This window comes from Haliaeetus albicilla, chromosome 1, assembly GCF_947461875.1.
Source record: "Haliaeetus albicilla chromosome 1, bHalAlb1.1, whole genome shotgun sequence".
NCBI classification, from domain to species: domain Eukaryota; kingdom Metazoa; phylum Chordata; class Aves; order Accipitriformes; family Accipitridae; genus Haliaeetus; species Haliaeetus albicilla.
The window spans coordinates 62,463,705-62,488,967 of record NC_091483.1 but is presented as its reverse complement, the minus strand read 5'-3'; the positions used below and the strand labels follow the sequence as shown (position 1 = coordinate 62,488,967).

The 25,263-nt window shown below is 36.7% G+C and overlaps 1 long non-coding RNA gene across 2 annotated transcripts; it reads right to left on the bottom strand.

The window, feature by feature from the left end:
• Positions 1 to 269: 269 nt before the first annotated feature.
• Positions 270 to 24,923, bottom strand: LOC138686847 (uncharacterized). 2 transcript variants are annotated; one of them, XR_011326165.1, is made up of 4 exons: positions 24,740 to 24,923; positions 8,595 to 8,915; positions 2,154 to 3,574; positions 270 to 1,582 (listed from the first exon to the last, which is right to left on the bottom strand). It is a non-coding gene; the product is annotated as an uncharacterized lncRNA (long non-coding RNA). The 2 variants fall into 2 exon arrangements; XR_011326166.1 differs by having other exon boundaries at positions 8,660 to 8,915.
• Between the last annotated feature and the right edge of the window lie 340 nt (positions 24,924 to 25,263).

Genomic DNA, 25,263 nt, shown 5'->3' with positions numbered 1-25,263 from the left:
TTGGGGAAAAAAAGGGTTTGCAAAACTAAATGCTTTCGGTATGAACTTGGAATGGAATGTTGTACATGTATGAAATGTGAAACTTGCACAACCTCTGAAAATCCCTAACCACATGCTGAGCTTAATGCAGCGCCTGAATAATACTTACTCATGCAAGTAGAGGGACTAGGAATTTGCAGCATCTGAACGAATAATGGTATTGCTGTCAGTTGTTAATGACAACAGAAACTAATTGCTCTATACGGTTTCACACTTAAAGACTCCATCATATGAACTACACTCACAGAAGTAGGGTACTGTTTAACATAACTTACCACAAGCTGTGTATAACAAGTGAATGCTTATCAACTGGAAACTAATAAATAGCTCCAGTCAAATGCACTGTTCATATAATAGCAATTAAGCTCACCATAGGAATAATAACCAAGTAGAAAACAAGCAGAATTTTTAATGAAGTACCTGAATAATGCTTAGCCTAAAGGTGGAGTTCACAAAGCGCTGGCCAAATTCTCTTCCTGTTACATGCAATGAAAATTTACCACCGACTTGACTGAAAGTAGAATTAGGTCATTATTACTTTTGAGAAATTCACCTCTAAATGTTTACTAATATTTCTCTTACAAATTACCACTAATAGACTAGATATCATTGCAATTCACAGAAGAAAAATATTTGATCCATGTTTTTAATTCTATTTACATCAAACTATAACAGTCTGTATTTTATCACTCCTAATTTAGATTGTTTTTTTAATGTCAACTGTTCAGTATTTATAGCACATGAATTTGTGACTGATCAATCAAAATACCAAGATATCTGAAGGATAAAACTGTCCAGATGATAGAGGTTTTAAATATAGAGCTGTTAAATATGTGATATTTAACTCAGGACCCACTGCCAGAATTTCTGTTTTATGATCACTCTGAAAATGGAGGTCTGTGTTACTGTTGTTGTTTGCTGTTGTTTGGTGGTGTTTGCTGTTGCTGTCATTGTCATCTCAGGAACAGCTTATTTATCATGCATTTTTTAAATACCAGGTTGTGAAAACACTCAAGATTTTTGGGGGGAAGACTGGTACATCTTTGTAACTGTGTCAATTCTCTGGTCAGTGGGCAAATAATGCCCCTGTGAAGACATTCCCATTTCTTCATATGATAAGCATTAGTCAGCAACATAAGGAAGATACAGCATAAGGAAGATATATTAATTATTTAGTTAGTAATAATCTCTGGTACAATTTTATGTAAAAGCAACCCCAAAGGAAAAGGAAAAGAACATTTTTCAAAGACCAGTTTGTGGGTTTGCTATTAATATATATAGTCAGAATGTTTCTTAGCATGCAGCTGCCACTCTGACATGTCAAAAGCAACCAGAATTTTCTGTAAATGGTTCTGTTATTCCCAGCTGTCCACTGAATTTTTTTACGAAAGACCTCCTTCGGAAAGACGATTAATATTTTTCCTTAATATGGGAAGACCTGTCTTTCTACTTGCCTACTTTCACAGCAAAATAGCTATTAGCACTTAGAGAAGGTAAACATGAGGGATGGATTTTGTTTCAAGTGGCATAAAAGAAGACATTACTTAGATACTGCTGTCCTGGTTTCAGCTGGGATAGAGTTAATTGTCTTCCTAGTAGCTGGTACAGTGCTATGTTTTGAGTTCAGTATGAGAAGAATGTTGATAACACTGATGTTTTCAGTTGTTGCTCAGTAGTGTTTAGACTATAGTCAAGGATTTTTCAGCTTCTCATGCCCAGCCAAGGCACAAGAAGTTGGCACAGGACACAGCCAGGGCACCTGACCCAAACTGGCCAACGGTGTATTCCATACCATGGGACGTCCCATCTAGTATATAAACTGGGGGGAGTGGGGGCGGGGAATTGCCACTCAGGACTAGCTGGGTGTCGGTCGGTGGGTGGTGAGCAATTGCCCTGTGCATCATTTGTACATTCCAATCCTTTTATTACTACTGTTGTCATTTTATTAGTGTTATCATTATCATTATTAGTTTCTTCTTTTCTGTTCTATTAAACCGTTCTTATCTCAACCCACAAGTTTTACTTCTTTTTCCCGATTTTCTCCCCCATCCCACTGGGTGGGGGGGGAGTGAGTGAGCTGCTGCATGGTGCTTAGTTGCTGGCTGGGGTGAAACCATGACAACTGGATATTCAGTCAAGATGACAGATGTTATATAAATGTAAGCTATTTACTATTATCATTTGTTTGAATTATTTTGTCCAATGATTTGTGTATCATAACCCGCTAATAGAAATTATCCGAAAAATTAGAAGCTACGACCTGAGAACTTATCCTTAAGAAATTCATAAAGAGAATAAAACCTGACGTACACTAAACCATAGTGGTTTACATAACTATAGCATAAATTAATTGATTCATAATTGATATACATCCATCCTACCCATGGCTATTTTCCAAAACCTAGGTAATATGACCTGTTTGATTTTAGAGAGAGAATCGTGATGACAGATTAACAGATAAAGGTAATCTCCTTTAATAACTTTTCCGACTCCAGTAAAACCTTTATATTCTCCAAATGACTACCATTAGTAATTCTGAATTCCATTCATTATGCTGAACAGAAGAAATTTCAATCCCTAAACTGAAAAAAGGTGATACATTAGTAAAAACTTTAGTTAAAATGAGTATACCCTTCTAAAGCCTACCAATACATATATAAAGATTTTAAAATCAGGAGCGTTTCCATAATGTTTCCAAAGCCAACTGTTACTTTTCCAACTCTGCAAATCAACATAAATAATTCAGAAGTCCTAATTTTCTTAAGAGTTCCTAAGCACCCAAGCTGTCTGCACTGTGATGCTTTTAGCTTTCTGCAAAGGAACATGCGTCTATAGAAATCAGGCTTTATAAGACAACAGAGGGCAAAAGAATTTTGGATGTCTTCCCTTACCAGCTTTTTCATATTGCTTGCTGGCTTTTCTATTGCTCTAAGCCTCTATCCTTCTTGGAAAAAAAATACTACCTAGTGAGTTTAACTGGAGAACTTACTCTGATATGAAGCAAAATATGGCTTCTAGTGTTATGAATCACCAAGAACCATGGCTCTTCCTTAGAAATGGACATCCAGGCGACTGGTTTTTAGCCCTGTATCATGTTATGCCTCTACATAACTGGGAATTGAGTCTTATTATTTTTATTAGAGGGAAAAAACAGTTGATGCCTGGAACAGGCTACACTGAGGTACACAAAGCACTCTTCAATCATTCAATTCTTTAATTGCTTTTTAAAGCAACAATTAGAAAGGCCACTGAAATTCCATAAGACAGAGAGATAGATGATCCACCATTTTTTTACCATGGTGGGAAATATATACATACATAGTAGTTTGTAGACTACAAAAACAGATTTATTAGAATTTACTATCTTTGCAGCAAATGGGGAATAATCTGAACACTGAGAAATAGAGGAAAAGACATGAACTGACTCAACAAAAAGATAAGTGAAGAGTTATGGGACGTTATGGTCTGTGATAATACGAATATGGAAGAGTCCAGGATTCCTAAGTCTTTACATTCTTCCCACCTTGGCATATATCTGTGAAAACAATTGCCAAATTGCGTTTCATTCTTTTCTTGTGGTTGAACAACGTACAATACTATTTTGTTCATGTGACCAAAGAGTAAAAAGTAAGTCCTGGCCCCCAGTCAGCTGAAACCAAAAGCTGGCTCAGTATTTCACCAGAAGACTTATTTTACATGTAGTACACAGTGTGCTTATCTCTGCATGTTGTCTAATCCACACACAGTAGGTTATCTTACCAGCATGTTTTATAAAGGGAAAATGTTCATGTCCACAACGTTATTTATCATTTGTTTCATACTCATGCTTCCTGATCCAGCTGCTCAACAGCACAGGATACATGGAATCAACCTCATCCAGGATAAGCCTAAATCAGGATGAATCATGATAGTTGTTAGGAACCCTTTGGCAAAAGTTCAGTGGGAAAATTTGAGGAATACATGAAAAATATGCAACAGGAATTTTTATGTTTTCAACATTGACATGAAGTCTACTCTTTTTGTACATCTATATTAAAAAGATAGTGAGAAATGCATTTACAGCTGAAGAACACCTTCCCTTTAGCCTATGCATGGCTATTAGTTGCTCTGGTTTTTGGGATGGGCAGCACATTCATGATGCTACTTGCATACATGTACTTCAGAGCAATAACGTAATCATGAAGAAATGATGAATGAACCTTCAGAATCAGAATGCAAACTACCTAAATGAGTGCATAAAAGCTCTACATGTAACAAATAAAAAAGACCTTTTTTACATCCACCTCTAAAAAAAAGTCCCCAAACAGTAATAGACATTCCTTTTCCACCAAAGTAAAAAAAAAGTTACTCACCCCACTCACTCATATACTCATAAACTATAAATTAGGCTACTTCTTCCCAAACACTTAATACTCATGAGCTGATTCTTTCCTTTGAATCTGTTACTATAGGGCCAGACTTGGATATTTGTATTGGGTTTGAATGGCAGGGTTTTGGTAGTGGGTGGACTACAGGGATGGTTTCTATGAGAAGCTTTTGGAAGCTTCCCCTGCCAGCCAGCTCCAAGACAGACCCACCACTGGCCAAGACCAAGCCCATCAACAACGCTGGTAGTGCCTCTGGGATAACGTATTTAAGAAGGGGGATAAAAACCTGCACAATTGCAGCTGGAAAGACAAGTGACAATATGTGAGAGAAACAAGTCTGCAGACACCAAGGTCAGTGAATAAGGAGGGGGAGGAGGTGCTCCAGGTGCCAGAGCAGAGATTCCCCTGCAGCCTGTGGGGAAGACCATGGTGGAGCAGATATCCACCTGCAGCCCGTGGAGGACCCCATGCTGGAGCAGGTGTGTGCCCAAAGGAGGCTGTGACCCGTGGGAGCAGGCTGGAGCAGGCACTGTGGAGCAGTGGAGAGAGGAGCCCATGCTGGAGCAGGTTTTCTGGCAGGACTTGTGACCCCACAGGGGACCCACACTGGAGCAGTCTGTTCCTGAAGGACTGCACTCCATGGAAGAGCCCCATGCTGGAGCAGTTCGTGAAGAACTGTAGCCCATGGGAAGGACTCACATTGGAGAAGTTCATGGAGGACTGTCTCCCGTGGGAGGGACCCCATGCTGGAGCAGGGAAAGAGAGTGAGGAGTCCTCCCCCTGAAGAGGAAGGAGTGACAGAGACAGCGTGTGATGAACTGACCCCATTCCCCATCCTCTGTCCCCAGGATGCGCTGAGGGGGAAGGAGGTAGAGAATTCAGGAGTAAAGTTAAACCTGGGAAGAAGGGAGGGGTGGGGGGAAGGTGTTTTAAGATTTGGTTTTATTTCTCATTATCCTACTCTGATTTGATTGGTAATAAATGAAACTAATTTCCCCAAGTTGAGTCTGGTTTGCCCGTGATGGTAATTGCTGAATGATCTCTCCCTACCCTTATCTTGACCCATGAGCCTTTTGTTATATTTTCTCTCCCCTGTCCAGCTGAAGGGCGGTGGGGGGGAGTGTTCGAGTGGCTTTGGTGGGCACCTGACATCCAGCCAAGGTCAACCCACCACAGTAATGTAAGTACCCCACAAGCTTAACAGATAACTTCCCCATTCAGTGAGATACACAGGTGTAGTGCAGATAGGCAGCAATTCAAGGAGACTTCTGCAGCCCTCCCACATAGTCTGAACTCCTGTGCAGAGCCCTCATCTGTGACTGACAACATAGAGATAGAGACACAGGGGAAGGAAACATGCAGAAGACTCACAAGTCCCTAGAAAGGAAAGACACCGCAGTACAATTATACTAAAAAATACTTAAAAAAAAAATAAATCAAAAAATACCAAACCTTACAGCAAGGTCAGCCAATCCAGAAATTAAAGTGTAGGGCATCTGACCATTGCATAAAACAGAGGACAACCATTTTCTCTCTGTATCATCCACCCTGAAAATATGCTTATCTGTCCCCTGTCACAATGTTGGCAAGCTGGCTACTGGGCTTGTGAAGAGGCAGACATGGACCTCAGTCCCTCCAGGAGGGCTGGAGCAGGACACACTGGAGGAAAGAATGAGGAATCCACCTACAAACAAGTCTAAAGAAACTGTTATCTCCTTTTGTGGCCTGCCAAGCACAGGATTATTAGAGTAAGATGCACGAGTACGAGGAAACTGTGAATGTGCAAAAGCACTTGATGTTTCCTGTCATTGTCTTTAACATGCACTTCGGTCTTTTCCTTCTGTGCTTTTCTCCTCTGTGCAACTGGATCAAAAGTGAATAACTATCCTGTTCACAAGTTTATGCCTTGAAGACCTCCCATGAGCAGTCCAGTTTATAACAATCTATCTTTCTGGGTTGTGTATTTGGTTGGCTGTTGCTGTCTTCTCCTACGTCAGAGAGTGGGTTTTAGTCTGTACATAGCCACAGCCAGGACCTCTTTTAAACCAAACCTGTGGAATTCAAAGAGATTGGAGTGTTTGAAGATACTCCATACAACTCCTTCCTAAAGATACAGGCATACCATATTCAAAGTCTGAATGTGCTAGAGTCCTTCTACTGGTTTTGTCTAGGATAGACTTAAATTTCTTCATAGTAGCTTGTATGGTGCTGAGTTTTGGATTTGTCATGAAAACAGTGTTGATAATACAAGGATGTTTCCATTATTGCTAAGCAGTGATACACAGCGTCAAGGTCTTTTCTGCTTCTCACTCCACACCACCAGCAAGTAGACTAGGGGTGCACAAGAAGGTGGGAGGGGACACAGCTGGGACAGCTGACCCCAACTGACCAAAGGGATATCCCATACAATATCATATTGTGCTTAGCAATAAAACTGGTCAGGGTGTGGTGGTTGGCCAGGGCTGCTGTTGCTACAGGACTGGCTGGGCATGGGTTAGTGCGTGGTGAGCAATTGGGGGTTTTTTTTGCATTACTTGTTTTTCTTGATTTTATTTTTTCGTTTCTTTTTTTTTCTTCTCTCTTTATTGTTTTCTTTTCTATCTTTTTCTTTTTTAAAAAAAATTATTAAACTGTCTTTATCTCAATCAACAAGCTTTCTCACTTTTACCCTTCTGATTTTCTCTCCCATTCCAATGGATGGAGGAGTGAGCAAGTGCCTGTGTAGGGCTTAGTTGCCTACCAGGTTTAAACCATGACCATCATTCCTTGGCAGATGGCATCCCAGGGACTGCTGTTGGTGACTGTCTCTTAAATACGGTGTCGATAGTAATGCTCTGAGATTACCCAGGCAGCAGTCTTAGAAAGGCTGCTTGAGCTAAGGGGTACAGCAGGTGTACACAAGAGGGAGAGAAAAAGGAGGAGCTGGCCTGTGTGTGCTGTGCTACTTCTGTGCTTCACTAGCCTTCTCTAAATAAGGAGTAGATGAAGTCATGCTGCTACAAGTATCTTCCCTTGAAAGTGGCTTTCAAGAGAACAACTGAGCTGTCCCTCTCTGCTGTTCAGCTGCTGTGCATTATGCTGATAACTACCCAAATCAAGGAATGGCCCATAATGGTGTGCCACTGGAACAGATCAGTCTGGGCAGCTAGTATGCCTAGTTTAGGCCAGGTAAGCCTCCATCCACTGTAGAGAATGGGGGTGCAGTATGCCTTATGGGAAAACGTTCCAACAGAACCAGAAGTCAGAAGGAGTAATGATGTCAGTGGTGGTGGAAGAAGGACAGGGATAAATGTAAAGCCCTCCACCTGGAGAACAAGAAGCCCCTGCAACATAGCTGGGGAGCAGCTCTGTTGAGGAGGACCTCAGTGTGCCAACAGGCAGCAAGCTGGGCATCAGCCAACAGTTTCTCCTGGCAGCAAAGGTGGCCAAGAGCCTCCTGAGCTGTACTAACAGTATGGCAGGACCCTGAGAGTCCTAATAGGCCTTAAAGACTCTGAGCACACCTACCTCAGGGCTCTGGCAACAACCCAGCCCCTGGTCTCTGGGCTTCCTTTAAGCTCAAGCCTGGGCAATCAGTCTGTGCCTGAGGTATTTTTTACCCATACCTGCCTGTCCTAGATGTACATGTGCCTGGCCATGAACCTTGTTGATCTGAGCCCTGACCTGTGGATTGACTTTCTGGCCTGGCCTCAGCCTTGCTCCATCACTAGAGACCTCCCTGGCAACCACTGGGCTGTTTCTGACACCAGTTACCACTGCTGGTCTTGATCCTGAACTGTGGATTGACTTAATGGCTTGGCTCAGACTTGCATCATCATCACAAACTTGTGTGGTGATCTCGACCCTGGGCTGACCCCATCTGCCACCCCTGGGCCTGCCCAACTTGCCTTACCCAGGTACAGTGGGACAGGGTCCTTGCTGGTGAGGCTCCTGCCCCCATTGGCCTTGCTACCATGCTCAGTTCCTGACCTGCTCCCTGACAGGGGAGCACAGCCAGTAGGTAGAGAGGAGTGATTATTCCCTTCAACTCACCACCCAGAAGATCATCTATAGAGCACAGCTGCTGGACCATCAAAGAAACAGCAGCAAAAGACTGAGCAGACGATGACTTTCTTTGCCTCCTCACCCCTAAACTGCCATTCTGTACTCTAACACATTTTAGGTGTTTCTGCTTATAACACCCCTTACCAAAATATAAGACTGCCAGACAAGTAATGAGACTGCTGTCTTGTTCTTTGTAACATGACACTCACAGTGTGGGATGCATGCATCTCAACTGTTGCTTGTGGAGGCATACTGTGATATGATATGATACATGCTAGAATAATGTTGAAGAATTGTCCTGAGCAGAGAGAATGAAACCCGATCCATCCTTCAGATGCAGCAGATTTACAGGGAGAAGATTCTGAAGCCAAGTGATCTTTCAGTTCATTTCCTTGAAAGAAGTTATTTCATTTGCTTCAGATGGGACCCTGGGATCCAAGCAGAATTTAAACAGTGCAGGTAGACCTGGAAGGAAATAGAGAATGAACCAAATTGTTAGTGTGGAAAAAGTACTGAAACATTGTTGTAAACTATAATATTTATGTAGCACCAAAAGAAATTCTAAATTGGAAACACAGAGGGCAAAATACCACTAGGTTTATTTATTTTGTTGAGCCAGATGGCAGATGTATGAACGGCAGTTCTACATCCTTAGTGTAGTGTGATGACTCGGATAAATTATAATGATACATGATAACATTTTGCTTTTAAAATAATGTTTTTATGTACTGGGATTTATTTTTTTTAAAAAAAAGAACAGGATTTTGTAGTTTGCTGGCCTCAGTTTCTCTGTGCTTTTTTCTTATTCTCTGTGTTAACTACAAGAGTAAGGATATTTTTTTTTCCATTCTGCCTAAAATTGTTTGCCCACTTCCTATCCTCACACTACATGTCCAAATCACCCCAAATTTAAATAGCAATATACCAATATTTCTTATAGAATCATGCTTGTCAAATTTAACATGGACAGTCTTTTCACTGATACATGGCTAAGAGAAAAGATTCAAGAGCTGACATATGACAAGGTTTGTTGCAAGCATTAAGCAGCAGCTTGACAATAACTATAATTAAAGTTGCCACAGCTTTGACCTGATTAAACACTGAACAATACAACTGCCACTCTTTGACTACCTTAGGCCGGTGAGTGTCTGATGATATATAATATCTTTTGGCAGCCAAGTTAATTATAACATAGTTGAATGCATTTCTTTAGAGGGGAAATATTTAAAGAAATTAATAGGAGAGGAACTGTAATGAAAGCTGTCAGAGTAATTCTAAATATTGCTAACAAGCATACCTAATATCTCTGAAGTATGTTAGCTTTTTTGCATATTATTATGTATTTTTAACACTTTTTTTCAGTTTATATGAGGATTTTACATCCGATGTATGAACATTTAAACATACTGAACTTTGCAGTGTCAAAGCTCGTACTATTTAATGAAAGATTCACAGGAGCTGAAAGCTGAGATAGTCAGGCACTCGGGGGACTTGGATATTAATTAATAGGAACTGAACATTCAAATCTCTTAGGTAGTATTGAGAATCATAACCAATGTGTTTGTTTCAGCCCTCTGTATCAAGATGCTGACATTGGTGTTCCAAACCTATTTCTAACACTGATATATTAACAGCTGGATGGATGAGGTATGTACAAAGCAATGATATGCAAGTAGCACTAATGAGTGTAATGTGGGATTTTTCAGCATACTGTGTGACACTTTTGCTGAAACACTGAAAACTTAGGAAACATATATCATACCTAAGTATGACCAGCACAGATTTTTAATACATGCTGATGAGCACCAGATTAAGAAGGATCTCCTCCTTGTCACTGAATCTATCACAGATAAATAGATGAAGTACTTTATGAAATATAAAATATCTCCCATATAGCTCTCATAAACAAGAGCTTTGCCTACAGCTTCAAGCGTACTGAATGGAAAGTCCCCTGTGGCATACTGGCAGTCACTTTGTCTAATTATTATTACAGGGAACTTTAGTGAGCGAGGTATGCATAATTTTTATTAATGTACTTTAATTTGTATTTCTGTGCCTGATTAAATATTTAGACTTTGTCTCAGACTGGGAATGAAAAACATTACAACAAATATTTCTACCACCTCTCTTGAAAATCAAGAAAACATTTTAGAAGTGATTTATAACTTCTTCCAAAATTCTGACCTCAAATCTTTTCTGAAATCATATTTTTATGCGTAATAAGACCAAAAAGTGCTACTTTGTACTTGAAATAGGTGAGACTATTATTGTAACTGCACTCTATACCTTCTTTGTACAGGTACAAATGACAGTCCAGAGAGGCAGGCAATGGAGATTCAAGATTTTCTTACTCAGTGGTCATTCGCTTCATAAAGAGTTGATGCACATTTTTTATAACCTTTACATTTTGTAGCTGTAAGCTTGTTAAGCTTAGATGGATCTGCTAAAGGTAGTTATTTTTGTCTTTTCCTTCTTGGACACATGAATTGTAGGAAAACAAATACTAGTTTTCCTTTATGAAAAATTACATGCAATGAAAAGACTTAGAGGAATGTTTCACAAACTGTGCACTTTTGGACTATAGGACTGCATGGCACGTGGTCCATAAAGTTCCACAGAACTCTCTTGCTTTTATAAGATGTTTAGTTCAAAGATGATGTGAACTCTGTAGGGTTGTCTGGATTACGTGTAAAATTTGTCTGTGACTGATGCTTTAAAAATTTGGAAATGGCTATTAGACTTTTATGATGAGATGACCGTCTTGGTTGATTAGGGGAGAGCAATGGATAGCTTACCTTGATTTTAGTAAGGCTTTCAACACTGTCTTTCACAAGATCATCATCAAAAAGCTGAAAAAGTACAGGCCAGATAAGTAGACAGTGAGGTGAACTGAAAACTGGTTGGTTACCTGGATTCAAAGGTTTGTGATCAGTGGCATAAAATCCAGGTGGAGGCCAGTCACTGGTGGTGTATCCCAGAGGTCCACACTGGGTCTGGTACTGTTTGACACCCTCATTAATGACCTGGATGATGGGACAGAGTGCACCCTCAGCAAGTTTGCTGATGCTGTAAAACTGGGAGGATTGGCTGATACACCAGATGATTGTACTGCCATTCAGAGGGACTTGAACAGGCTGGAGAAATGAGCTGACAGGAACCTCTTCAGGTTCAACAAAGGGAAGTGTAGTGTCCTGCACCTGGGGAGGAATAATCCTATGCACCAGTACATGTTTCAGACTGACCAGCTGGCAAGCAGCTTTGCAGAGAAGGACCTGGGGGTCCTGGTGGACAGCAAGTTGAACATGAGCCAGCAAAGTGTCCTTGTGGCAACGAAAGTTAACAGTATCCTGGGCTGCATTAAAAGAAGTACTGCCAGCAGGTTGAGGGAAGTGATCTTTCCCCTCTACTCAGCACCAGTGAGATGCACCTGGAATGCTATGTCCAGTTCTGGGCTTCCCAGGACAAGACAGACATGGACTTACATGTCCAATATGGAGATACTGGAGCAAGTCCAGCAAAGGCCCACAAAGATGATTAAGGGACTGGAGCATCTATCATATGAAGAGAGGCTGAGAGCTGGGACTGTTTAGCCTAGAGAAGAGAAGTCTCAGAGGGATCTTATCAATGTGTATAAATTTTGCATTAAACTGGTTGAACTGGAGCAGGTTGCCGAGAGAAGTTGTGGAGTCTCCATCCTTAGGAATATTCAAAACCTAACAGGACACTGCCTGGGGCAACCTGGTCTTGGTGGCCCTACCTGAGCAGTGGGGGTATGTGTGGACTAGACAATCTCCAGAGGTCCCTTCCAACCTCAACTATTTTGTGATTCTGTGATTTTATTTTTAGTTAAGGAACCAACCCATTATAGCTTTAATACTCGAACGCTGGGGTTTCCATATTTTTCTTTGGGATACTAGACCTTCAAAATATGAGCATTTATGTGTTACTAAGATTATACGTCTCCATTTTAACACACCACCCTAATCAAGTGGTCATTTTTTATATTTGTTTAAATAAAATGTGGAAAAAATATTTTCTGTCTTCCTCCTGAAGAGTTCATTAAGAGTTAACATATGAGGTAAAGTTTACAGTCATATGACATCATTAACTTTATATGTCACGCAGAAAATTTACTATATATCAATGTCTTAAAACTACATATCAGTTTTGAAATCTGGATGTCTTCCTTTATTGATTCCATTTCAGTGTCACTATGGGACCAAGGCATGCAGTTCTATACATGTTCTTCCATTTCCTTTTTCCTCACACCCTTGTTTTCATAGAAGGCAAAATCAGGATGGATGGGACTGCAGTGTCTTCTAGAAGTACAGAACTTGTTCTGTGTTACATTCAGTGTACATCTACCCTGAAGTTAGATGTAGTCTTGGAGTATAATATTGAGAAAAGGTAGTTCAATATCCAATTTGTTACTTATGATCCCTCCCTTTTGTAATCAATGCCATCTAGATATATTAGTTTAAGTTCAAATTCTTCAGAAATGTGGAAGCACATAGGTCCTCCAAGATATTCAATATACTGAAAGTGCTGAAGCCTCAGACACACAAGGGGGTTGAGCATGGAAAGACACTCAGATGATTCCAGCAGGCAGATCAAACACTGTATGATATAGGAAGCTCAAAATCCAGAATGCTTCCATTTGACATGGAGTCAAAGTCCTTCCTAACTCATCTTGACATTCTTTGGCAGAGCAACCCAAACAATGGACTCAGGTATAGACTATAGACTATGAATACATTTTGCTTGTATCTCTCTCAGGGTCTGGTCATGAGACCTGTACTTGCAATTAACATTTTATAAAGACCTTACATTTCCTATTATTACAGAAGTCTGAAGAATTACTGCACTATCACTGCAGTAGGCAGCTACAGTTTGCACAGAGGAGCTATGCCACACCTTGCTGGTTAGAACTAGAGCAGGTCATCAGTTTCCTACCTAGCAAATCTAAATAGAAATTAATAGCCTTCTATAAAATTATCTCACAGATTTTATCAACATTTAATTGAGCAGTTTTGCTTAGATCAACACTAAAAATTGGTTGCAAAATTATAAGAAGTGGCTATTTTTAAGTATTAGACCTCAACTAAGATCACCAGAGGCTGCAGTCTGACTGAAAGTAATAAGAGATGCCAGATATTTGTAAAATGAAAGTTTATTGCACTTTCTTAGTAGAGTATTATTGTGTGTCTGCCTCTAATAAAGATGACATTCTGAAATCACATTGGAAGATGCAACAAGACATAGTGGTGTCCAATACAAGGAATAGAATTTATGGTGGGATATTCTGTGAAACAAAGTTATGCTTTCAGTACATAAATTACTGGGAATTTTCAGTAACTGGCAATAGTAGTAAAACACATTTACTTCTGATATCTAATGGTTACAGCAGGAGCCACAACAATGACAGCATAATTAATAATATGAATGTAATACACAGGATCTGTCACTTGGGAGTTAAAGGCAAAACTCTTTCAGCCCTAAAGTTGGCTACTGATATTCCTGGGGCATCTATTGGATTTTGATTACTTCTGGCAAAAGGGAGCCATCTGCTATTGTGATGTAGAAGAAAGTAAGGAATCACGTAATAGAATTTTTAATTGTTTACTTTCAAATGTATTGATCATTATTTTTGTGACACTACCTGTAATGTTTTCACAGTGTGTTTCTTCAAAATCTAAATCTAACTAATCTTCACACTGAAATTGATAAATGTTATTTACCAAAAATATAGCATTCTCCTATTGTCAGGTTTTAAGAAATTGAAATACTATTCTGCTACAACAAATAAATTACTCATACAGCTTTTACAATTTCATTTAAAATGTAAAGGAACATTGTTAGAAAAAAATGTACAAAATAAAAATAGGAATTTTCTCCTTCATCATCTATTTATTCCAAATTTAATGAAAGAGAAAATTAGTTCCCTTACCTGTCTTTATTAGAAACTGTTTGCTTTTGCTTGAACAGAAAAACTGTTGAAGATCCTCCAAAAGATATCTTTGTGTACTGAGCTTCCAAAATGCTTCCTCAGGTGGTGAAACAAGCTTGTGAATTATGCTGAAGTCTGTAACAAGGCTAAATTATTAATGTTACTTTGTTTTCACAGAGGAAATCGGTATTGAAAGATATCCGGATTCAGTGTCATGTGAATTTGCATTGATTTGTCTTCTAAAATTATTATTTTTTGTTATCTGTACATGCATCTGTATCTAGTGTATCTAGCTACTATCTGTAGCTAGTGTTTCTTGATGTGATTTTGCATCCAGATCTTGATTATTATACTGCAAAGTATGACATTGAAAAGAGGACTAATCATAAAAATAATTCACAGATAGGAAGTGAGACGGATTTTGTCTTTGACAGGTGCAGAAAGAGGATCAGAATTGCTGGCTGTGTACAGCAATTTTCTAGATTAAAACTTTTCCTGCAATAGCTTTTATAACATCTAAAACTGACCGTTACAGTCACTTATGCTGCTATTCACTTCATTACTAGTCTAATGGTTCTGTTATCAAGAGGGTTTTTTTAATTGTTGCTTGGTTTTTTTTAAATATGATGGAAATCAGAATTAATAACTCAAATGTAGATAATAAAATCAACTTTTTATTTTCTATAGAAACACTAGAAACTCTGGACATTCATTTGCTGTTGAAGATGTATGGGTCAGTTTTAGAGAAATCTATAGTTAATGATAAAATATCTCTCTTTTCAGAAGCAAAAGTGTCAGGTTCAATAAAGCTATATCTGAAATAACTAGGAAAAGAATTGCTCTTTATGTGTCATTAAAACATATATTTGGAAAGAAATTATTTGTGAATAAGATTTTTTCATCAAAAGTTTCTGCTAAATTCTCAGAAATTAAATAACTCTATAAAATAGATAATTTTAATAAAAATTTAATAAACATAATCAGTTTAACAATGTTCCATTATAGGGAAAGGGAACATTAGTAAATAAGAAAGCTACATAAATGCAACAAGTCCAGAATTATAGCTGCAGACTTAAAACAACCACAACAAAAAATCAAAACTACTAAGAGTTTGCCATTTGGGGCATTTTCCAATATGATAACAACCTATTGAGTAAAGTGTCCCTTGCTGCCATTTATGTGTGTATATATATATATATATAGGCTTTTGTCTTTATTACATTCAAACTGATTATGAAACTAGTTTAAACTATTCATCATTTCAGAGTCTTAAGATTCCTGAAGTTTTGTAGAAATTTGTAATTTCATACAAATCATTCCTTCACAGAAGAAAGAGATACAATACAGTAAGAAAATGCATCCCTACCGCATTCTCACATTTCTTTTGTAGCATTCAATAATATCTGGAAGAATGAAAGGACAAACTTTTAAATTGCCATTAATCTCATGCATGATCTTGGGATGAGGACCATCTATGATAATATTTAAATGGTCAAAGTGGTCTAAGAAAGACTGCTAACGAAGGAAAAGACATATGTAAGAAAGAAACTACTAAGAACTTTATTTACTTGATTTCATAAACTATGTAATTTATTGACCCTTGTGACCTTTACTAATCTTTATAACATTGGCCCATTAGACACTGGCATTTCTCATCAGACACGTGAAAAAAAAAAAAAAAGAAGAAGTTGCAATTATTGTTGATTCTCAGAGGAATAACTACCCTTGCTCTTCTGATTCCATCTCATGCCCCTCTTTCCCCTGGCCATATGAGCTGGTACTTCATCAAAACAGCTATGGGGTAAATGAAAGTGGAAGCAACTACTGTGCTCTATGTGGGAGCAACCCATCATGTTAGCGTATCATATTATATTTGCCCTATAACAATTCCTTTTTGTAAGGTTTGCAGTTGTCTTTACTCATAGATACTGCATTTGATACAATATTATACAATGATTTTTTTTTAATTTATTTTTTGTAGTCGCTCTGTTTCAATGCAGATTAAGCTTTGAGTGATTTCAGGATATTTGAATTTCTCCACTGCCCTGGCTAGCAATAACACCAGAAGAGGTCAACTTCATTAACAAGAGAGTAATTCAGTTTATCGTGACATTAATGCATTCAACAAAACATTGCTCCTGTGCAGCCATATTGCCATGGGCTTTGATTGTCAGGTCCTATAAACTAAGTAAGATTGGGTTGCTGGTAGCTGGTTTCAAGAATTCATAAAAAATAAAATGAAAAAAATGAAGTGACAGAACATGAATTTTTTTTTTGTTTTGGACTTCACTCAAAATATATTCCTAAAGTTTTAGTTTTGCCGGGTCTTCTTTATTGTTTATTTCATTCTACTCTCTTTCTGATAAAAAAAACCCCATATTAATTCTTTTGATTTAATCAAAAAAAGAAGAAAAATTGTATTAGTACTTATTTTAATTCTTCCCTTTTATGGAAAAAAGAACATTTGAAAATAATGTTTGAATAATTAAAATTTTCCTGTAGGTTAGAAGAATTGTTAGTGTAGAAGAATTTTTACCATTCTTGAAGTAAAATGATTAAAATAAGAATCTAGGAGAACAGCTAAATTAAGCACCTTTGGAAAGAGGTTAAACTAGATTTTGTCTGTCTGGATCATTTTTTGTCTACAGTTGATATTTAGCACCTTTTCAACAAGTAAAACCAGACAACTATAAAGAGGATTAAATAAGCTGACTATATACAAAGGATTTAGCTTCTGTTAAAGCCCATTTCCTTAATGTTGAGTTAATACTGCTTCAAGGCAGCAACTGAAAAGTACACATCTTGTACTGGTGGAATAGACAGGTAGCCAATATGTGCTAGCTGGAGTGAGGGAGCTGAAGAAATTAGTTCATAAACCCATTCATGCCTTTCACTATCCTATCTGGGCATATTAACTTTTATTTTGAGAAACTTCAACAATGTACAAAATAAACAGAAGACATGGAAGCATAAAGTATCAGATAGTGCTTCTGCATTATGGTAGCTTTTCCTGATATTTAGAAGACTGGTAGGTAAAATTTCAAATGCATCTTAAAGTTAATAGAAGAAGCATATTTGCTTGTAAAAAAAAAAGCATTTGACCTTTTGTTTTCTTCATATAACAAAAGCTCCCAGCATGGTGCATATATAATAATAACCTTCCAAAACTTTTAGCTATTTCTTCAGGGAATTAAGACTTTGGAGTTTGGGGGTTTTGTTGTTGTTGTTGTTTTTCTAAAGTAATTTTACATGAGGTATTTGCACTAGGTTCTTCTTATACTATGGTATTATTTGGCTCATAAAATGCTATTTGTTGCATGTGATTTGCATGGAGAAAATAGATTTTTTTTTTTCATTTCATTGTGTATTTTTTAATCCATTTCAGAAAGTGTTATGCTAATTATAACAGTGTGCTTCGCATTTAGCATCTGAATTGCTCATTTTCAAGGTTTTTTTTTTTTAAATTGTAATCTGTTAATTACTTGTTTAATGGAGTGTGTAATTACCTACTTTAAGTTAGAAAACTGTTTCCATTTCAAAGCAAGAAGCCTGTTCTAGAAATGAAAGTATGTAAATGCATTCCTTCCAGATACAGTATATAACTCTTTTGCTTCACTAATTGTTTCATTTGTGTCTGAAAAGAAACTGTTGCCTACCCTCTGTCTGTAGTTATCATTGACACTGTGTTCTAGAAGATTGAGTCCTTACATAAGAAAGAAATATTTCTTTAGCGAATATGTGCAGAAGGATTCATGTTGAAGAATATATTTTTTAACTAGAAATGAGCAAGAAATAGTTTTCTACTCTTAAGAGGTTTCTCTGGTGACAGGAAAAGAGAGAAAAAGGCCAATTCTTCATTTTCTGTGCATTCAATTTTTTTGCAAAAATCAAGCTGAGTCTGAAATTTAATTTCTAAACTAATATTTAATTAAATATTTGAAGTTAAAAGTGGCTTTGAAATAAAAATTAGAAAGGTAATGTAACCGACTGGCTATGCTTGACACTTGCTTAAGTATCACTTAGCTTTGGTTAAGCCAGCCATCTACCAAATGCACATCTAATTTTTCCTTAATATATATATTTTTTTATTACTAAAACTACTGAAGTCTTTCAGTCCTAAGCAGGAAGTCACTAAATTGAAGGGCCAAAATTTGGGATTCCTTCTGTCCACCTCACTTACAGGATTGCATACCTACTGTCAGTCTCAGAATATCTGCAATTGCTGATGAAAAAAAAAAAAAGCAAACTATGAATTATGGACAGTAATCATTCAACATTTCAGTGTTCACTAGTTTGGTAACTTGAAACACTCATCTGAGAATTGACAGATGCAGTGTGAGGAGGCTTAAATTTACATTTTCTTATAGGTTACTGAAATAACTTCCAGTATATAGGATTATCTATGGTGATTCTTTATCAGTCTTTCTCAGTTAAATGATTTTTTTCCATTCCATAATAAAGAATTATTTGAGGTAAAGTAAAACAGGTAGCATAATCTTATGGTCACTAGATAAAAATTCAGAAAGTTTTAAGGGATTAAATTTCTTCTCAAATAACTGCATCTAATATAAATTTTAAAGGACTATTGAAGGATGGTTTGGAGTCCATGTCTCCCTTCTTCGAGGAAATAACATGATAACTGTGTCGTGAAGTCTCTTTCCACCTTATTGGATGTTCTATTCAAAATACAAGAGTCCAGTGCTGTTGACAGAGCAATTATTCCCTGCTACTGACGGGAAGACTTCATTGGGAGGTAGATTTTCAAATAGCATCTCTAAAAAGTCTTAATTTTTCTTTGCTTTCTGAAATAGGGGTTAATACTGTGATTACTGAATTACTTAATAACCTTCTTTGTAACTACAATATATAAAAAAGGTAAAGACTTGTAGTTAAAATAGAAAGCTCAGTCTTATGAATCTTTACTGTTGGTGGAAGAAAAATTCTGCAGTGGAAAATGATGCAGGAGACATTCCTTTTCAATTTGTATTCACTAATTTAGGTAGCTTCCTGCTGAAGATTCAAATTTTTTTTGGATCTCATTCCTATGTGCTTAACTTTCCACATGTATGGAGACAATTTAAACCTATGGATTTCCTTAGGCCCCTGAGGGACAGTTGAATTTTGCTTAAAGAGCAAATGCACTCAGTCTCAAATACAAGTTTGCACACAGGTTAACTGTTGCGAACAAGTCTAAAAGGGCCAAGAAGTATTCCTGGAAGAGAAAATTATCCCTGAATGATTTAGTCCAGCTTCAGTGTTATGCTTACAGTTCTCTGAGAACTAGATATTGTTCACCATTGCTGGATTTAAGTTCTTCTCTGGGTTTTGCCTTAGTTTTGTCTCAGGAAATGGAACACATAGGTTACTTGCTTTGCAAAATATCAAGCAAAAGAAATACTAAAAACCAGTATATGAAAATCTGACCTTTTTTTTTTTTTTTTCCTGCAGTATGTATTATAGACAGTCTCATAAAAGCCAAAAATCCTCAATAAAGATGGTTGGGTATGCTTTTGGAGGAAGCCAGTTTAGTTCAGAAAGTCATCTCAAACAAACAGTACTTATAACCAAAGAAAATGCATTATTACATGAAACAGAACTAGGCTTCTCTAAAAGTAAGTTTTAAAAGTACAGTGATTGTATATTTTAGCTCAGTTATATATATCCCTGCTACTGTTTTGTTCCTTTATGTGTCTATGGCCTTACCATAGACACAGGTAAAACATTCTTAATGCTTTTTTGTCTTACTGTAGCCTTCAAGAACCTTGCTGGCTTTCTTATTTGAGTGAAAATCATACCTATGTAAAAATTTATCACCCGAATAACTTTCGTCTTGTAATTTTTTGTAGGCTGTTCAGTTCTTGTGTTCTTGTATTTCAGGTTTTGTATTAAGGTACTTCCTTTTCCTGAGTTTCTGTTCTTGTTAAAACTATTATATTTAAACCTCAGTATCATTTTCTCTCCCACTGAAAGAAGATTTGAGAAACACAGTTCAAAGCGTAGTATGAAAGGCTGTTTTTTAAATTTACACAAAATCGTAAAGAAGGATGCAGAGTTTGAAAGCAGGAATGGGGCTAAGTGTGCTTGCTTTGGATTGTTGGCAGCACTAGTAAAGGGCTGAGGTTTTTTTGTTTACAAAAATATCTTATAAAAATAAATTCAAAAGAAACTACCAGATTAATGAACTAGACTTTCACACTGGAGGCCTATGTTCAAATCCTGTCAAATTCACAAATGAGTGAGTTTGGTGGTCTGTGTTTCATTCTCTGTGAACATCTGTCTGTGTCACTAAGCCGTTCACATGGTTTAACATGATTGGCAGCTCTGTCCAGAAGGGACTCAGACTGTGACAGCCTGAGCACTGCAGATCAGGCTGAAGGTGCATTGAAGGTGTATGGAACTTGCATGTGATTTATCATCACTTTGCTGTGCTGCATTAAATCAGAAACATGGAAACCTCCAAGAAGGTACCTTTTGCTATAGGTGACCATATACATTTTTTTTGCAAGGACAAACTCTTTGGAAAGAATAGCTAGAGGGAAGGTTAATGTTAAAAAGTTAACTAATCCCCAATTCAATTTCTGTATATTTTATAAAGTCCTACATCTGTTTGAAGGAATTTGCCTGTGTGGACATTTTTGTTGCTCTTTTCAACCACACAACTCAGTCTGCTATTCTGATCCTTCAGTTGCAGTAGCAATCATTCTATGTTAATTCTTAAAAATTCTAACATGTTCCAAATTTAAAAGAAGTGCAAATGAGAAGAAAAGCAAATAAAAGCAAACTTCACTTAAAAAATTATTATCAAAACATTTAGTATCTGTCAAAAGTAAATAAACATGTACAGAATTGTCAAATGAAAACCTATATTTTCTTTTCTTCATTCTCTTTTCCAAAGGAAGAAAGCAAAGGGGTCTTTGGGGATTTCACTCTTTTCTTGCCCTTCACAAAGATGGATGTTACCCTGCATAACTAGGCAAGCAACCTGGCAAAAGCAGTAAAACAATAAAGCTATATTTAAACAACTCTAGTTTCAGGTACAGACACCATAATGTCTTTTCTTTTCATACTTCATCCTCCCTGTAAAAGACAACTTTTTTGACCTAAATGGTACATTTTAAAGCAGCTTTTACTTCTTAGCAAGGGAGTTCTGCTGGTTGTTTACACTCTGCCATCCTTATAAGAACTTGTTCCCTGGTGCTGATAAAGGTTAAGTGCTCTGTATTGGAGACCTATTGGTAAATGTGTCATTCTTTATGGTGCAAACAACCTAATTTCATTATTTCAAATATTTGCAACCATTTTTGTGTCAACTAAATAGCAGGATATAAAGGACTAGTTTTTTCTAACATCCTCCCAGACCTAGGGATGCATATAGTCACGGGTTTTACAAAAGCACTTAACTGAATTAAGAGCTTAACTCCTGCTGACTTTCAAAATACTACACATATTTATGATGCATTAGATTCTAATCTGGTGTAGCATGTAGATCTCACATGTTTATTTTTAAGCAAGGAACATTCTTAACAAGTGTTTTTCTGTACCAGGATTATATATTCATTTGTTCCTGCAGCCACTTTAGGACAGAGACAACAATGAATGTTTTGCAATTCTATCTTCAAAAATATTTAAATGATTAAAAATGTTCTTATTTCTAGAAAACTTTTAAACCCACATAAACCAAGAATAGTTCAAAATCAAAATAAAATATTTAAGTAGAAGAGTTTCCACTTCATGCACTTAAATTTTATACAATTTACTTTTTCATTAAAAGTACTGTTGCAGTTTTCACTTATATTTATTCAAGCCATTGTCTACTTTTTTTTTAAAAAATCACTGCTAGTGACCAGAAAATCAGCTATTCCCATGTATATCCTACTTTTTAAGCAAACTACATTTACTTTTTTTTTTTTATTGAAAATGCAAAATTGATGCTCATCAAGAAAAGATGATCCTATGTTTTCATACTACCCATCCTGTTGTTCTCTTTAGGGACTCCTAAAGGAATTTAACCAAAGAAGTTTTACCACCTTTTGAAAATATTCCAATGTACAATTAATTGCCACACTGAGACTTAAAAAGGCCAGGACCTTTGGTATTTTGTAGATGTTCATAAACTTACAAGTTTTCTGTGTCCTGACATAAAATCTGAGAAATTCCCTGTTATTTTGCTGCACTGATAAACCATTTTATGAAGTATTCTTGTTAAAAAAATATTCTTAAAATTCTACTGACATTTGCTATGTAACGATATGCCATCTCCAGTCTCATACATTCTCTGATTTGGGACTGAACTACTGAATGGAACTATAACAATATTAAATTAAAAGATGGTGATCTTTGCCTATTTGATTCACTGTCTTTTCATTGTTTGCTTCTTAAAAAAGAAGATTAAAACAAAAGATCATACTTTCTGTTTTTCCTTCATGGTAGAACAATTAAGCATAACAAGTGAAAGGATTCAGACTGTCATTATGTAAGAATAAAAGAAACGCTTTTCTCTATGGTATTTTTGCAAGCCTCCCAGAAGCATATCTACTGGAAGGACAAAGATTAGAGCTTATACAAAAAGCTGCTAAAAGCTGAGGAACTATTTCTAATATGCACTTCGTTGCAAAATTTAATTCTTGTCTATATGTTGTTAATTATTGAGTTTGGCTTGTGGGTTTTTTCCTTTCTCTTTCATCAGAAGACAGTAGGCTTATTGCAGGAGAAGTTCCTAAAATTTACATCATAGAATATCCTAAACTGATAAGCAAAGGTAAATAACTGGAAAAAGGTCATAAAGAGTAGAGTGTCAAGAAGACAAACAGGAGGAATAGACAGTAGAGTGTTGAATAAGATGATAAAACTAAGGGCTAGGAGAACACCCTAGGTAAGATGCTAAGGGCTAGGGGTACACCCCTTAAAGACAATGGAAAAAACTTGAACTACCCTGCTTGTGGATGTGAACTTGAAAATTGATATGCAGCACTACAGTTAGCAACTGTAGAAGTTTCACAGACCCTTTGAGCATATTCCAAATAATTCTTCAGCCAATGACTATAAACAGAGCTATTGGACTGTTTTGGACTACTGAAGATTGGGCTCAATTATGTTTTTATTTTTCTTGAATGTTTTGTACATCCCTGTGTGTTGACTTTTTTTAGTCCACATAAATGAACTACAGTGAAAGAGCTCTCAGGCTAGGTCTGTACAAGAAAAGTGTTTAAAGAAACTACAGGAAACAAAAATCAAATTCTTACTAGTGTAATGAGAGCTTTGGTACTGACAAAAATAAGGTACGTGCAGTCCTACTTTTTTCAGCGTTGCCCAGAGAAATCTGGGACAAAATAATTAAAGGCATTTATGTGGAATTTGAATGAAACTGCATAAAATCAATCTTTCAGTAAATAAATATCTCTTGCCTTGTATTCAATTTAATAACTAATTTTTAATGAATTCATTACTATCATTTTTGAATCTCCCTTTGTGTTTTAAACAAATTTTGTTTGCATGTTTTTTATGCAATTGGATGTATTCCATTATGTAATTTTTTTAAAATTCATTTTGTGTGGCGCCAGGTATCTTCTTTTCTTCTTCTTGTCATTTGTGTAGTTATTAATGCTTCTCTCATTATATTACTGCATCATGCTTTTGTATTGTAGAAAAAACATATAATTGAGATTTAGTGAGGAAGAATGCCAAATGAGTTATTTCTGAACTAAGCTGCCCTTCATTGTACCTTTTGATACAAAAAAGGAGCATTAATATAACAAAACAGAAGAAAGAATTTACACAGTTTTCTGTATCAGACCTGTAATGCTGAGGTGTTGAAGTAATAAAAAAAGTCTTCCAAAACAGTTTGGAATTCAACTTCCTTTTAGTCCATTCACTTAAAAGATATTTATGTTTTCAAATTATTTCAAGTACTTTTCAATATTCTATTTTGGGTTTAATGTGAATGTCATTGAATTTCTTGAAAATCCCTACCCTACACTGTTTCCTGAAGAATCAAATCCTTAAAATGCTCTGAGGATTGTCCCTACTTCCTTATGCTTAACTAGGGAATGGATGCCATATAGCAGAACATTTGCATATAGACTATATGGCTGGTGACCTTTCATGCAAAAAAAAAAAAAAAAAAAATTGCATATTCACCAAGGGATCTTTTTAAGAAAAGCTTTTTTAAAACTCTCTTTGAAAATACATCCCTGAAAATAAAAATATTTTATAGTAGAGATTATGTTTTTGAATAAGACTCAGACTGCAATAGATTTGAGACTCCTACAGCACCCTCCTGTTGTTGTTATACTGCATGTAGGCAAATTAACCAAAACCAAATTAATTTAAATGTAGACTTTACATTGTAGCTGCTGATTATAGATATGATCCTGTAGTAACCTTCTTGATTTTCTTAGATTACTTAAGCATAAGTAGAAGCTCCAGACACAGGGTCTCCATAAACATTGACCTGGTTTAAGCATTCCCAGAAGCTCGTGAAGTTAGCAGAGAGAAAATATACTGAGTAATCGGAAGAGGTCAGGGTTGTGCCCACCAAAGCCATTCTATCACTCCCCCCTTCTCAGCTGGTTCTTTAAGATACTTACCATTAAGAAGATATTCTATGGCATTATGTTTTATATCCAGGTATATTTAATTCCTAGAGGTCATATGAGTGCTAGAGGTCATACAAAGCCATAGTAGACCACTGTCAGCTTTCCAGGGCATTGAAATAATCCTGCAAATTTTACCTATTTACATAGGTAAAAAACATATATTACTGTGTGATCTTATACAGATGAGATCAGTATCTTTCAGAAAAGCATTTATGACAGGCCTCATGAACTCTACATTGTACCATCCTATTTCTACAGAGGATGTAACATA